The sequence below is a fragment of the Pseudophryne corroboree genome, chromosome 8 (assembly GCF_028390025.1).
Source record: "Pseudophryne corroboree isolate aPseCor3 chromosome 8, aPseCor3.hap2, whole genome shotgun sequence".
Taxonomy (NCBI): Eukaryota; Metazoa; Chordata; class Amphibia; order Anura; family Myobatrachidae; genus Pseudophryne; species Pseudophryne corroboree.
In genome coordinates, this window is record NC_086451.1 from 305,161,973 (window position 1) to 305,178,356 (window position 16,384).

Below are 16,384 nucleotides of genomic sequence, written 5' to 3' on the forward strand. Positions count from 1 at the left end.
GCAGTTGTAGTGTTTGGTTATTCCATAGATTACATAGAATGGAGTTCTACTAAAGAAGTAAAAATCCAAACAAACAAAAACCCACATCTGAGCGGTCCGACCCAGTGGTGGTTGTAGGATTTTGGAACATGGAGGAGCACAAATATCACTATTTGCCTGCCAAGAGTATTTTAAGCTGTTTATAGTACCCACCTAATACTGTTTTTAACAGAGAAGCACTTTTATTTATATAATAGAATAAACTCATTCTTCACTTCACCCCCTTGCTTTGGTCAGCCCTGCCCCATATTTCTGCTGCTCCGCTTTCCTCCACCCACACAGTCAAGTCTTTGTCCTAACCCCATTGCTCCGTGGCATCTCTGTACCGACCCCACACCCCTGCACACCATGCCGGCCGGTCCTCCTCTCCGAATTATGTCCAGTCTTACTCACAATGGGTTCTGCTGATCAGAAAATGCACTATGAGCTCTAACTAAAATGAACTAATCTGTCTGTCAAGCTGAAAATTATGGGGTATGCAGTAGTTAATAAAGTGCGGGTTTATAGAAGTGAAGATGTTGCCCATAGCGACCAGATGCTGAGCCAGATGCATCATCGCTTGGAAAGTGATAAAGTACCAGCCAATCAGCTCCTAACTGCCATTTTTCAAACACAGCCTGTGACATGGAAGTTAGGAGCTGATTGGCTGGTACTTTTTCACTCTCCATTTTATCACTCTCCAAGCGATGATGCATCTAGCCCCTTAGCTTTTATCTTCTAGAAGGTGCCAGATAAATGATAAGTAGAATCTGATTGGTTGCTACCCCTAGTAGAACCAAACAATAAAAAATTAGTCTATCACAGCTACATACTGTACCTGTATATAAACAGTAAAATGCAAATATATATAATCCAAGACCAACTAGTTTTCAGTTTCTTGGTTTATCTGAACCTATATGTAGACTGAATAGAAGAATAGAAGTAGTGTGCTTAGGGAAAAGGCAAATTTCCTAACTGAACATGAGCCAGCAGACACAGGAAAGAGTTTCCAAAATGTATTTTTATATCACAACACTGGTTTCCTCACATGTAGCATGTACAGCAGCCAATCATATCCGGAACTGATTTACAGTACTTACAGTATTGCAAGCGCCATAAATACAAACCAAAAAGAAAAGCATTTAGTTACGCTTGTCAAAGATAACGTTATGAGTATGTATCACAATAATAAATGGGGTGCTTTGCAATAGTTTGATGAAAATATTCAAGTTATCAAACCAAAAAGAGTTTCCATTATTTGGGATCCAGTCACATGGTGAACAGTGGTCATGATGATATTCATAAATGCCAACACCACAACGTCGACACTAGAATGTTGACATGGGTCGACATGTCGGCAGGCACAATGCTGACGTACTCAGAATATTGACATGTTCACAAGATTAAACACTAGGAGGGTTAGGGATAGAGGGAGAAAATTCACCTGTACTGCTGCTCAGCACAGGTCACTGCCTAAAATACTGGTCACATGACCGACAGGACCTGGAATTTTCCAGTAAGAAATGTTGTGCCACATGAAGTACACAGGCTTGTACAGCTAAGGACTAAAAATAGACTAAAATGTGACAAAATTTTGATTTTTATACCACTCACAAATATTCCTTTAAAGGCTTCAGTGTAATTAATAATATGATATCAATATTTTTATCTATATAGCGCCATCAAATTATGCAGTGCTGTGTAGAAAATATATTGTCATTTGCATCAGTCTCTGTCAGGGGCATTTTATGAGAGGATGGGGCCCGTGTGCAGACTCCGGGTGAGCCCCTTCCATTCCACGTCGAGGTAGGCTACGGCAGTCCGCCATGTTCCAGAGACTAATTTGATATTGCGCATGCGCGGTGGCCATTTTGGGATTCAGCGCCCTTCGCGGGACTCCAGAAGAAACCCCATGGTAGAAACGCCAATGGTCTCTGCCCTGCCTGACCCTGGAGCTTACAGCCTAAGGGGTCTATTTACTAAGCCTTGGATGGAGATAAAGTCGCTGGAGATAAAGTACCAGCCAATCGGCTCCTGTCATTTTTCAAAAACAGATTGTGACATGGCAGTTAGGAGCACCATATAAAAGAGGAAAGCTGTATATCCAGTATAATGTATGCTGCAGTGGGATAATTACTACCAATGTGACACCTTGCAGCAGTGACAGATAAAAACAATTCCATGTAGACATAAAGGGACAACATCTGGCTGCTCATGAGAGAAATTCTCCACAAGAGAGACCAACCTCAATGTTTAATCGTTCAGGATATTTTCACTATTTCCCTTCCTCTTGTTTGTATCAAACAAGATTTGTATCCCACCCTTTTCCTGCCTGAAACATTTCTCTACTTTTTAAAATAAAGAAAAACAAAATGAGTGTTTATCACAATTGTATTTTAGAACAGTTATTATCACATGCGTTGTTATTATTACACTTTAAATAAGAACACAAAAAATTCACCATCATACTAACCAAGACAGCTGACTAGGGAAACATCTGGGTACAAAATTGTCATTGTCTGCATATAGATAAAGGGGTGTCCGGTGGTCTCCAGCATACCAACGCTGGTATCCCAGCAGCAGAATGCCGGCAGGGGGGTAGGGGGGGCCCGAGCACAACAAGCCCCTTGCAGGCTTGCAGCGGTCGCCACGGGTTCTATTCCCACTCTATGGGTGGGAATAGTCCTTGTTGGGTGGCTTGCCGATCGTTGGGATTGTGAGGGGGCGGACTGTTGGGGGAAGTATTGTGCCTGCTGGTCACAGAACTACATCCCAGATAAAGAGTTGTTGTATCATGTTGCAATACGTTGTTCCATTTGTGTGTATGCAAAAGAATACTGTACTGTGGTTGAACTTTGTCATTCATTTTACTAGACATACATTTATTGAAAAGCGGTGGTGCAGTAGTGTAGCTGAATCCAGTAGTAACTGTCCCTGGAAATGTCACTCATCATTCACACAGGTGTAGTATGGTCGGGGTCCTGGCGACCAGCATACCGGCGCCGGAATCCCGACCCCCGGCATACCGACAGCTGGGTGAGCACAAATGAGCCCCTTGCGGACACGGTGGTGCTCTACACGCGCCACGCTATCTATTCTCCTTCCAAGGGGGTCGTGGACCCCCAAGAGGGAGAAAAGATGTCGGTATGCCGGCGGTCGGGATTCCGGCGCCGGTATGGTGGTCGCCGGGAGGCCGGCAACCTGAAGACCACCCATTCACACAGTGCCCATAGTGCCCAGCAATTATATGCCCCCATTCATTATCTCACACATCTCAAAACAGCTGCTCAGCTACAGTAACTACCATATACAGAACATCATTTGCCCAAAAAGTCCCAAAGTTGATCATATACTGGCCCTCAGTTATTTATCGCATACTTCCTTTCAATATATCATAACAAACAGATTGCTCAGGTACAGGACATTTCTACAATACTGTTCCTTTTAATGTATTATTGTAATTTTATAGACTAAATGAGAATGATACATTCATACTGTGTAGTCATGCTGCATGATGATTTCCTTAGTTCCAGAGCACCTTGGCTTCGCCACCCCCAAAATATGGGGACAACACCCCACGTTTCCGGCAATGCCGGCCGCCGTGCCCCCATCTCTCCCCTCGAACGCCTGTGCCTGCCAATCAGGCAGAGGCGTTCACATTACTGCGATGTGATTGCAAGAATCACTCTGCACATGCGCAGAAAGGGTCCTGCATATAATCAGTTTCCCAACTATCGGGAAACTGATTGTTGAAACTGAATGACCCACTCTGTACTTAAGAGGCTACATCTTTCCAGTGCCAGGTGTCAGCAGTCATATGCATAGGTTTGGTACACATTACCTTGTCAAAAACATACTTGCCTCCATAGCCTATTGGAGCAGCTCTTGGATGTAACCTCCTTGGAGAGCCCTATTCTGCCTATCTATTCCTTGCCTGGGGACACAGGAGCAGATGTACTCAGCTTTGAAGAGTGATACAGTGGAGAGAGAAAGTACCAACCAATCGGTTCCTGTCATTTTTCAAACACAGAGAAATAGATTGAATTTCAATAGAAACACTAAGGAGCGCTAATAACTTGTTAATAAAAGATATTTTTATTGATATTTAAGAATTTTTTTAAAAAGTTTAATTACCACAATATTACCAATTTATCTAGTGATTACAAGGTAACATAAACCACAATACCAATATAAAATAAATATATAAATCAGCTGATTAGCTCATATAGAAAGTGCAGTACTGCAGTCCAAATTTAAAGTCAGGAAGTCCTCCAATTTAATATAGTAATGTGTGGAATAAAGAAGACGTCCCACAACTTTTATGAAAATGATACTTTGTATTTGTTTCAAGATTCCTCGTTTTACGAGGCACTGGTCTCACCCGTAATAGCTGGCCTCGCTGATTCCCGTCAGTGATGGTTTGCAGCATAGACTGTGGGCGGCTGAACGTGTGCCTCTTTAGTGTGTTTAGAGGAGGCGCCGCACGTTCTCAGCAGTCAGTCTGCTAACGGGGCTTTTCAAGCACAGCGGTGAAGCATAAGAATGTACCGTCTCGTCAGACGCCAGCAGTGGGGAGATCTCGAAGTTAAGCAAGGTGTTGGAGAGTAGATGGAGACTCCTTCAAAGGACAAGCAGTAAACGCAGCCCTCAACGCGTTTCTCCGCCCCAAATGAACGGCGGTTTCATCAGGAGGTGTAGATGTCCAATGGAAGGATCAGTGGGTATTTAGGTCCTTTTGTATCCAATCAACATTGAAATGGTAATGTGCACACCTGTATTTTTACTCGGTGTTAGATTGGTTAAGTGGATGTTTTAAAACGCTTTATATCCAATCAGCTATAATAATAAAATTACAAACACCTGAGTGAACCCTCGGCGCTGCATACTTTAAATAATCAGTTCATATCTTATAATTGGTACAGGTACATTATTTAAAAAACAAAAACACAAAACAAAACAAGATTTGCAATAAGTGAATAAACATACCAAATAGAGGCACGCATCACATGAGTCCCCACATATTCATATAGCATGTATATATTAAGCAAATTACTATGCATCATAATGTATCTATTTTTATTAATATTATTTTTATTATTATTTTCTCTCATTATGACAGGGCTCATGTGTTCCATGTCCCTTGTCAATCCACCCATATAAGTAACAGATACATATGTATATAATTTCATTTTGATTTTGATATTAAATAGAGAATGGCATCCCATAACAACAGTGTGGCCGTAATCTAGTCGAGAACATTGTCTCAGATGGATATGGCTGTGATTTTGTCCTATAATCTCTTAGAAAGATTTATAGTTCTAAATACCCTATCTTAGTCAAGCAGACACAATAGTCTAGTGGATACGCAACTGAGCTACAGTGAGAGAGGTCATCAGTTTGAATCCAGCGTGGGGATAATAGCTACACATAATTATTACTTATATAATTCTTGTATTTTGATAATTTAATTTTTGTAACGTTTTTATATATGTATATGTGCATAGAGGGAGACAACACCAGTCGCCATCAATAAGAACCAAAATGATGCTTCTCGTTCCCTAGGCAAACATGATAAACCCAATTTAACGGGAATCACGATAATACAGCCTTATCCTTTAAAAAAGCTAATCAATAACGACCATATTGTTTATTTCACCCATCTCACTTCCCATTTTAGATATTATCAGGGAACACGCCCAGCTAGATTATCACCTGGATATAGCTTATACCAAAAAATACACACAATGTGTGTATTATGGACCTCTCTATTCATCATATGAACTGATGTATAGATATCTCTATAAATGATCTAAAGATTATTAAACCAGAATTAACTCAGATACAGTTATATCTTATATATATTAAAATGAGGATATAGCCAATCAACATATTAGATATAGAGAGAAAAAGGTAAGGAGAAAACAATGGAATTTTCATTTACACATTATTTAGCTCAATATTTTCATTAAGACCCAGAGGAAACAGTGTATCCAGAACACATATCCAATAGGCTTCCCTATTGCAGAGGAGGTTATATCTGTCCCCACCTCGAAATGTCTGCTTTATATGTTCTATTCCCTGTATATGTAGAACCCCACAGTCACCTTCATGTAAAGAATTAACGTGTCTAGGTACACTGTGATTCGTTGATTTTTTATTTATTAATCTTCTGTGTTCCAAGAACCTGGTGTTAAGAGAACGTGTGGTTCTGCCAACATATTGGCTCCCACAATTGCACGAAATTAGATAGACCACAAATGTAGTGTGGCAATTTATGTTGCCCACAATATCAAAAGATTTATTGGTTCTACAAGATAAGAATAGGGTACTCTCTTTAATGTATCTGCTGGTAATACACTTAGATCTGTTGCATCTATAGCAACCTGTTCTAAGAACACTCGGATTGGAGCTCATGAGACTCTGTTCATTGGACATTGAAAAATGACTGGGAGATAGATAGTTTTGTAAATTCATAGTTTTTTTATAAATAATTTTTACTTCTTGTTTAAGGGAGTCTGCAAGGACTCTATCCATTTTTAATATAGGGAAATTTTTCTTAATTATATTTCTAACTGAATTTGAAGCACTGTTGAATTTGGAAATAAAAACTGGTTCATGGTTAATTAGAGCTGACAAAGGGGGAGTAACAGAATCACTCAACATGATGAGTTCTTCTCTGTCTCTCATAGAAGTCTGAGAGAGAGCTTCATCCAAAACCTCCTGGGGATAACCCTGTTCCCTAAATGATTGCGTGAGCTCAGTGCTCTGTAGTTTAAAATCAGAGTCACTCGAGCAATTCCTCTTCAGCCTTAAATACTGACTTTTGGGGATATTCATTAGCCAAGGGCGATAATGGCAGCTTGAAAAATTCAAAAAGGAACTGCAATCTACCTTTTTCTTAAAGGTTTTTGTCGATAATTCACCCATATCCTGCTTGACATGTAGTGCAATATCCAGGAACGTGATCTCTGTATTATGTATTGTGCTGGTGAAAGTGAGGCCATACGTGTTAGAGTTTAAAAAATCAACAAATGCAGTGACAGAAGAAAGATCCCCATTCCAAATAGGGTCCGTCCCAGATATATTGATCCTCGAGGCGTCCCATATATAAGTTTGCAAAGCTAGGGGCAAACCTGGTGCCCATGGCGTTACCATGTGTCTGTAAATAATAATCACCATTAAACGTGAAATAATTCCGTTTTAATATAAAGTGAATTGCATCTAAAATAAATTGGTTAAGGTGAGGGGAAAGTGCTGGTTCTAGATCCAAATAGTGTTTAATTGTTTGTATTCCATTTTTGTGAGGGATATTCGTATATAATGATTCTACATCACAGGTGACTAATAAATAGTTCTCCTGCCAACTGATATTCTTAATCAGCTGCAGGAAGTGAGTAGTGTCTCTAATATAAGATTTAAGATTTTTGACAAACGGTTGTAAAAATGAATCCACAAAAGCTGAAAGGTGAGAAGTAAGAGAACCCACTCCCGATATAATGGGACGACCAGGGGGTGACGTGAGGGACTTGTGTATATTCGGGAGGTGATAGTAAGTAGGGATAATAGGGTGAGTGTTAAACAAAAATTGATATTCAGTCCTGGAGATTGCACCACACGCCAAGGCTCGTGTCAGCATCTCCTTAAGTTCTTCAGCGAAGCCCAAGGTAGGATCCCCATGAAGTTTGGTATAAAAATTGTTATTATTAAGTTGCCGATAGGCCTCCTGTAGGTAATCCGATACATTTTGGATAACAGTCCCTCCCCCCTTGTCAGCTTTCTTAATTATAATAGTGTTGTCTCTTTGTAGAGTCCTCAAAGCACGTCTCTCATTAATGTGTAGGTTATCTCTAACCTTTCTTTTTCTATTTCTTTTGCTTTTTCCTGTCCTTTCACAGAGATTTTTAAAATCCTGTAAAGTAGTAGTGTAAAATGTTTCTATATATCCACTTTTATAATATGTCGGATAAAACTCACTTTTATTACGGAACAAATTACCATTATTAGTACGTTTCACGTCAAAAATAGGAACTATTTCTGATGTAGCTCCCTCCAATATTAGGTCTGTCAATATATCTAAAGTAGATTGATCATTTGAATCTAGTGTTATGGGAACCCCCATGATACCTTTATTCTTTAGAGTTTTATTATGAAAGTATCTCTTTCTACAGAGATCACGTGTGTATCTATTAAGTTCGATGTAGAGGTCGAAGAATTGAGGATCTTTAGTGGGTGCAAATTTCAACCCTTTAGCCAAAATGGCTTTTTCATTCTCAGATAAATTTCTAGATGACAAATTGAATATCCCTTTATTCCTTATTTTTGTTTTAAGCTTTTTTTCGGGATTCCTTTCTTCCTCCTCTACATCCTCTAAGTTTGATTCTCTTCTTCTTTTTGGTGACTGTATTTCTAGGGGGCTGAATCTGTTTCGGTTCTTCCAAATGGGATATAGTTCCCGTTCTAAAAAATGGGAGGAGTTGGTGGTATTGTTTGGCTCCTCATATCTAGTCGACACTTGATGGGGATTTTTTGGCCTAGCCCCCTTTTGGATGTACTCTCTTACATGTCCCGAGGTTGTAGCTTGAGCTGACAAGGATGTTATTGGTCTTTTATCGTTTCTTGGGTCAATTCTTGGGTTACCTCTAGAAGGAGGAGCATTAGTTCTTTGATCTTGTCTATATTGCATATTTCTATTACCATTATTTTTTGGAGGGTTTAAAAATGGCTTTTGATAACCAGATTGATTATACATATCCATTGTTCTTCTCCCACCCCTATTATAGGAGTGCACTATATTGTTGGAATAGTCATATCTATCTCTATCCAATTTTTTATTTTTATTGGAGATAATCTCCTTCTCAAATTCTTCTACTTTTTGGTTCAGAACATAGTCACAGTTATTAAAATCTGATCTTATATTAAAGGGTTCCAACAGATTTTGTACCTTCTCTATTTCTGCACAGATATTAGTGACTTTGGTATCACGGTATGCAACTAAAAGCTCCATTAGAGAGAACGAACAGGTGTCTAGAATCTCGTTCCACCTTTTTTGTGAGGTCATTATCATCTTTAAAGGAACAGGACTTATGTATCCTAAGACCCCTAGGGATCATTTTTTCTTTTATATATTTAGATAAAGTCATTTTATCGAGCCAATGTCTCGTTTCTGCTTTTAAAAGATTTTCCAATCTACTAAATAGATGATGCATATCTAATGGATTTGCCTCAGTTGAAAGGGATTCAGCAGCTATACGTTCCTGTAAGAGCACATTCCGTCTCTCATTCCTTTCAATATATCTCCTCTGGGATGCCATATCTCATCAACAAATCCAATAATCAATATAGAAATATAGAAAAAATAAAATATATCAATGAACTCTAGATAAAAATTTACCTAAAAAAATTTTTAGACTAAAAAGCAGCCCAAATAGTTTGACCAGATCCAAACAATTTATATAAAACAGCATGCAATGTATACAGGACTTTGCTTAATCGGGCGCTATTATAATAATATAAATAGAATGTACCAATCAAAGCTTATTTATAAAGCAGCTCCTACGTGGCAACTGGATGCCTTATACACTGAGAAATAGATTGAATTTCAATAGAAACACTAAGGAGCGCTAATAACTTGTTAATAAAAGATATTTTTATTGATATTTAAGAATTTTTTTAAAAAGTTTAATTACCACAATATTACCAATTTATCTAGTGATTACAAGGTAACATAAACCACAATACCAATATAAAATAAATATATAAATCAGCTGATTAGCTCATATAGAAAGTGCAGTACTGCAGTCCAAATTTAAAGTCAGGAAGTCCTCCAATTTAATATAGTAATGTGTGGAATAAAGAAGACGTCCCACAACTTTTATGAAAATGATACTTTGTATTTGTTTCAAGATTCCTCGTTTTACGAGGCACTGGTCTCACCTGTAATAGCTGGTCTCCGCTGATTCCCATCAGTGATGGTTTGCAGCATAGACTGCGGGCGGCTGAACGTGTGCCTCTTTAGTGTGTTTAGAGGAGGCGCCGCACATTCTCAGCAGTCAGTCTGCTAACGGGGCTTTTCAAGCACAGCGGTGAAGCATAAGAATGTACCGTCTCGTCAGACGCCAGCAGTGGGGAGACCTCGAAGTTAAGCAAGGTGTTGGAGAGTAGATGGAGACTACTTCAAAGGACAAGCAGTAAACGCAGCCCTCAACGCATTTCTCCGCCCCAAACGAACGGCGGTTTCATCAGGAGGTGTAGATGTCCAATGGAAGGATCAGTGGGTATTTAGGTCCTTTTGTATCCAATCAACATTGAAATGGTAATGTGCACACCTGTATTTTTACTCGGTGTTAGATTGGTTAAGTGGATGTTTTAAAACGCTTTATATCCAATCAGCTATAATAATAAAATTACAAACACCTGAGTGAACCCTCGGCGCTGCATACTTTAAATAATCAGTTCATATCTTATAATTGGTACAGGTACATTATTTAAAAAACAAAAACACAAAACAAAACAAGATTTTCAATAAGTGAATAAACATACCAAATAGAGGCACGCATCACATGAGTCCCCACATATTCATATAGCATGTATATATTAAGCAAATTACTATGCATCATAATGTATCTATTTTTATTAATATTATTTTTATTTTTATTATTATTTTCTCTCATTATGACAGGGCTCATGTGTTCCATGTCCCTTGTCAATCCACCCATATAAGTAACAGATACATATGTATATAATTTCATTTTGATTTTGATATTAAATAGAGAATGGTATCCCATAACAACAGTGTGGCCGTAATCTAGTCGAGAACATTGTCTCAGATGGATATGGCTGTGATTTTGTCCTATAATCTCTTAGAAAGATTTATAGTTCTAAATACCCTATCTTAGTCAAGCAGACACAATAGTCTAGTGGATACGCAACTGAGCTACAGTGAGAGAGGTCATCAGTTCGAATCCAGCGTGGGGATAATAGCTACACATAATTATTACTTATATAATTCTTGTATTTTGATAATTTAATTTTTGTAACGTTTTTATATATGTATATGTGCATAGAGGGAGACAACACCAGTCGCCATCAATAAGAACCAAAATGATGCTTCTCGTTCCCTAGGCAAACATGATAAACCCAATTTAACGGGAATCACGATAATACAGCCTTATCCTTTAAAAAAGCTAATCAATAACGACCATATTGTTTATTTCACCCATCTCACTTCCCATTTTAGATATTATCAGGGAACACGCCCAGCTAGATTATCACCTGGATATATCTTATACCAAAAAATACACACAATGTGTGTATTATGGACCTCTCTATTCATCATATGAACTGATGTATAGATATCTCTATAAATGATCTAAAGATTATTAAACCAGAATTAACTCAGATACAGTTATATCTTATATATATTAAAATGAGGATATAGCCAATCAACATATTAGATATAGAGAGAAAAAGGTAAGGAGAAAACAATGGAATTTTCATTTACACATTATTTAGCTCAATATTTTCATTAAGACCCAGAGGAAACAGTGTATCCAGAACACATATCCAATAGGCTTCCCTATTGCAGAGGAGGTTATATCTGTCCCCACCTCTAAATGTCTGCTTTATATGTTCTATTCCCTGTATATGTAGAACCCCACAGTCACCTTCATGTAAAGAATTAACGTGTCTAGGTACACTGTGATTCGTTGATTTTTTATTTATTAATCTTCTGTGTTCCAAGAACCTGGTGTTAAGAGAACGTGTGGTTCTGCCAACATATTGGCTCCCACAATTGCACGAAATTAGATAGACCACAAATGTAGTGTGGCAATTTATGTTGCCCACAATATCAAAAGATTTATTGGTTCTACAAGATAAGAATAGGGTACTCTCTTTAATGTATCTGCAGGTAATACACTTAGATCTGTTGCATCTATAGCAACCTGTTCTAAGAACACTCGGATTGGAGCTTATGAGACTCTGTTCATTGGACATTGAAAAATGACTGGGAGATAGATAGTTTTGTAAATTCATAGTTTTTTTTATAAATAATTTTTACTTCTTGTTTAAGGGAGTCTGCAAGGACTCTATCCATTTTTAATATAGGGAAATTTTTCTTAATTATATTTCTAACTGAATTTGAAGCACTGTTGAATTTGGAAATAAAAACTGGTTCATGGTTAATTAGAGCTGACAAAGGGGGAGTAACAGAATCACTCAACATGATGAGTTCTTCTCTGTCTCTCATAGAAGTCTGAGAGAGAGCTTCATCCAAAACCTCCTGGGGATAACCCTGTTCCCTAAATGATTGCGTGAGCTCAGTGCTCTGTAGTTTAAAATCAGAGTCACTCGAGCAATTCCTCTTCAGCCTTAAATACTGACTTTTGGGGATATTCATTAGCCAAGGGCGATAATGGCAGCTTGAAAAATTCAAAAAGGAACTGCAATCTACCTTTTTCTTAAAGGTTTTTGTCGATAATTCACCCATATCCTGCTTGACATGTAGTGCAATATCCAGGAACGTGATCTCTGTATTATGTATTGTGCTGGTGAAAGTGAGGCCATACGTGTTAGAGTTTAAAAAATCAACAAATGCAGTGACAGAAGAAAGATTCCCATTCCAAATAGGGTCCGTCCCAGATATATTGATCCTCGAGGCGTCCCATATATAAGTTTGCAAAGCTAGGGGCAAACCTGGTGCCCATGGCGTTACCATGTGTCTGTAAATAATAATCACCATTAAACGTGAAATAATTCCGTTTTAATATAAAGTGAATTGCATCTAAAATAAATTGGTTAAGGTGAGGGGAAAGTGCTGGTTCTAGATCCAAATAGTGTTTAATTGTTTGTATTCCATTTTTGTGAGGGATATTCGTATATAATGATTCTACATCACAGGTGACTAATAAATAGTTCTCCTGCCAACTGATATTCTTAATCAGCTGCAGGAAGTGAGTAGTGTCTCTAATATAAGATTTAAGATTTTTGACAAACGGTTGTAAAAATGAATCCACAAAAGCTGAAAGGTGAGAAGTAAGAGAACCCACTCCCGATATAATGGGACGACCAGGGGGTGACGTGAGGGACTTGTGTATATTCGGGAGGTGATAGTAAGTAGGGATAATAGGGTGAGTGTTAAACAAAAATTGATATTCAGTCCTGGAGATTGCACCACACGCCAAGGCTCGTGTCAGCATCTCCTTAAGTTCTTCAGCGAAGCCCAAGGTAGGATCCCCATGAAGTTTGGTATAAAAATTGTTATTATTAAGTTGCCGATAGGCCTCCTGTAGGTAATCCGATACATTTTGGATAACAGTCCCTCCCCCCTTGTCAGCTTTCTTAATTATAATAGTGTTGTCTCTTTGTAGAGTCCTCAAAGCACGTCTCTCATTACTGTGTAGGTTATCTCTAACCTTTCTTTTTCTATTTCTTTTGCTTTTTCCTGTCCTTTCACAGAGATTTTTAAAATCCTGTAAAGTAGTAGTGTAAAATGTTTCTATATATCCACTTTTATAATATGTCGGATAAAACTCACTTTTATTACGGAACAAATTACCATTATTAGTACGTTTCACGTAAAAAATAGGAACTATTTCTGATGTAGCTCCCTCCAATATTAGGTCTGTCAATATATCTAAAGTAGATTGATCATTTGAATCTAGTGTTATGGGAACCCCCATGATACCTTTATTCTTTAGAGTTTTATTATGAAAGTATCTCTTTCTACAGAGATCACGTGTGTATCTATTAAGTTCGATGTAGAGGTCGAAGAATTGAGGATCTTTAGTGGGTGCAAATTTCAACCCTTTAGCCAAAATGGCTTTTTCATTCTCAGATAAATTTCTAGATGACAAATTGAATATCCCTTTATTCCTTATTTTTGTTTTAAGCTTTTTTCGGGATTCCTTTCTTCCTCCTCTACATCCTCTAAGTTTGATTCTCTTCTTCTTTTTGGTGACTGTATTTCTAGTGGGCTGAATCTGTTTTGGTTCTTCCAAATGGGATATAGTTCCCGTTCTAAAAAATGGGAGGAGTTGGTGGTATTGTTTGGCTCCTCATATCTAGTCGACACTTGATGGGGATTTTTTGGCCTAGCCCCCTTTTGGATGTACTCTCTTACATGTCCCGAGGTTGTAGCTTGAGCTGACAGGGATGTTATTGGTCTTTTATCGTTTCTTGGGTCAATTCTTGGGTTACCTCTAGAAGGAGGAGCATTAGTTCTTTGATCTTGTCTATATTGCATATTTCTATTACCATTATTTTTTGGAGGGTTTAAAAATGGCTTTTGATAACCAGATTGATTATACATATCCATTGTTCTTCTCCCACCCCTATTATAGGAGTGCACTATATTGTTGGAATAGTCATATCTATCTCTATCCAATTTTTTATTTTTATTGGAGATAATCTCCTTCTCAAATTCTTCTACTTTTTGGTTCAGAACATAGTCACAGTTATTAAAATCTGATCTTATATTAAAGGGTTCCAACAGATTTTGTACCTTCTCTATTTCTGCACAGATATTAGTGACTTTGGTATCACGGTATGCAACTAAAAGCTCCATTAGAGAGAACGAACAGGTGTCTAGAATCTCGTTCCACCTTTTTTGTGAGGTCATTATCATCTTTAAAGGAACAGGACTTATGTATCCTAAGACCCCTAGGGATCATTTTTTCTTTTATATATTTAGATAAAGTCATTTTATCGAGCCAATGTCTCGTTTCTGCTTTTAAAAGATTTTCCAATCTACTAAATAGATGATGCATATCTAATGGATTTGCCTCAGTTGAAAGGGATTCAGCAGCTATACGTTCCTGTAAGAGCACATTCCGTCTCTCATTCCTTTCAATATATCTCCTCTGGGATGCCATATCTCATCAACAAATCCAATAATCAATATAGAAATATAGAAAAAATAAAATATATCAATGAACTCTAGATAAAAATTAACCTAAAAAAATTTTTAGACTAAAAAGCAGCCCAAATAGTTTGACCAGATCCAAACAATTTATATAAAACAGCATGCAATGTATACAGGACTTTGCTTAATCGGGCGCTATTATAATAATATAAATAGAATGTACCAATCAAAGCTTATTTATAAAGCAGCTCCTACGTGGCAACTGGATGCCTTATACACTGAGAAATAGATTGAATTTCAATAGAAACACTAAGGAGCGCTACTAACTTGTTAATAAAAGATATTTTTATTGATATTTAAGAATTTTTTAAAAAAGTTTAATTACCACAATATTACCAATTTATCTAGTGATTACAAGGTAACATAAACCACAATACCAATATAAAATAAATATATAAATCAGCTGATTAGCTCATATAGAAAGTGCAGTACTGCAGTCCAAATTTAAAGTCAGGAAGTCCTCCAATTTAATATAGTAATGTGTGGAATAAAGAAGACGTCCCACAACTTTTATGAAAATGATACTTTGTATTTGTTTCAAGATTCCTCGTTTTACGAGGCACTGGTCTCACCCGTAATAGCTGGTCTCCGCTGATTCCCGTCAGTGATGATTTGCAGCATAGACTGCGGGCGGCTGAACGTGTGCCTCTTTAGTGTGTTTAGAGGAGGCACCGCACATTCTCAGCAGTCAGTCTGCTAACGGGGCTTTTCAAGCACAGCGGTGAAGCATAAGAATGTACCGTCTCGTCAGACGCCAGCAGTGGGGAGACCTCGAAGTTAAGCAAGGTGTTGGAGAGTAGATGGAGACTACTTCAAAGGACAAGCAGTAAACGCAGCCCTCAACGCATTTCTCCGCCCCAAACGAACGGCGGTTTCATCAGGAGGTGTAGATGTCCAATGGAAGGATCAGTGGGTATTTAGGTCCTTTTGTATCCAATCAACATTGAAATGGTAATGTGCACACCTGTATTTTTACTCGGTGTTAGATTGGTTAAGTGGATGTTTTAAAACGCTTTATATCCAATCAGCTATAATAATAAAATTACAAACACCTGAGTGAACCCTCGGCGCTGCATACTTTAAATAATCAGTTCATATCTTATAATTGGTACAGGTACATTATTTAAAAAACAAAAACACAAAACAAAACAAGATTTTCAATAAGTGAATAAACATACCAAATAGAGGCACGCATCACATGAGTCCCCACATATTCATATAGCATGTATATATTAAGCAAATTACTATGCATCATAATGTATCTATTTTTATTAATATTATTTTTATTATTATTTTCTCTCATTATGACAGGGCTCATGTGTTCCATGTCCCTTGTCAATCCACCCATATAAGTAACAGATACATATGTATATAATTTCATTTTGATTTTGATATTAAATAGAGAATGGCATCCCATAACAACAGTGTGGCCGTAATCTAGTCGAG

General features: G+C 37.7%; 1 protein-coding gene across 1 annotated transcript in view; it reads left to right on the forward strand.

Moving 5' to 3' along the window:
* Positions 1-16,384, forward strand: part of NRK (Nik related kinase) — a 511,622-nt gene that overhangs the window by 143,895 nt on the left and 351,343 nt on the right. The window lies entirely within an intron of this gene.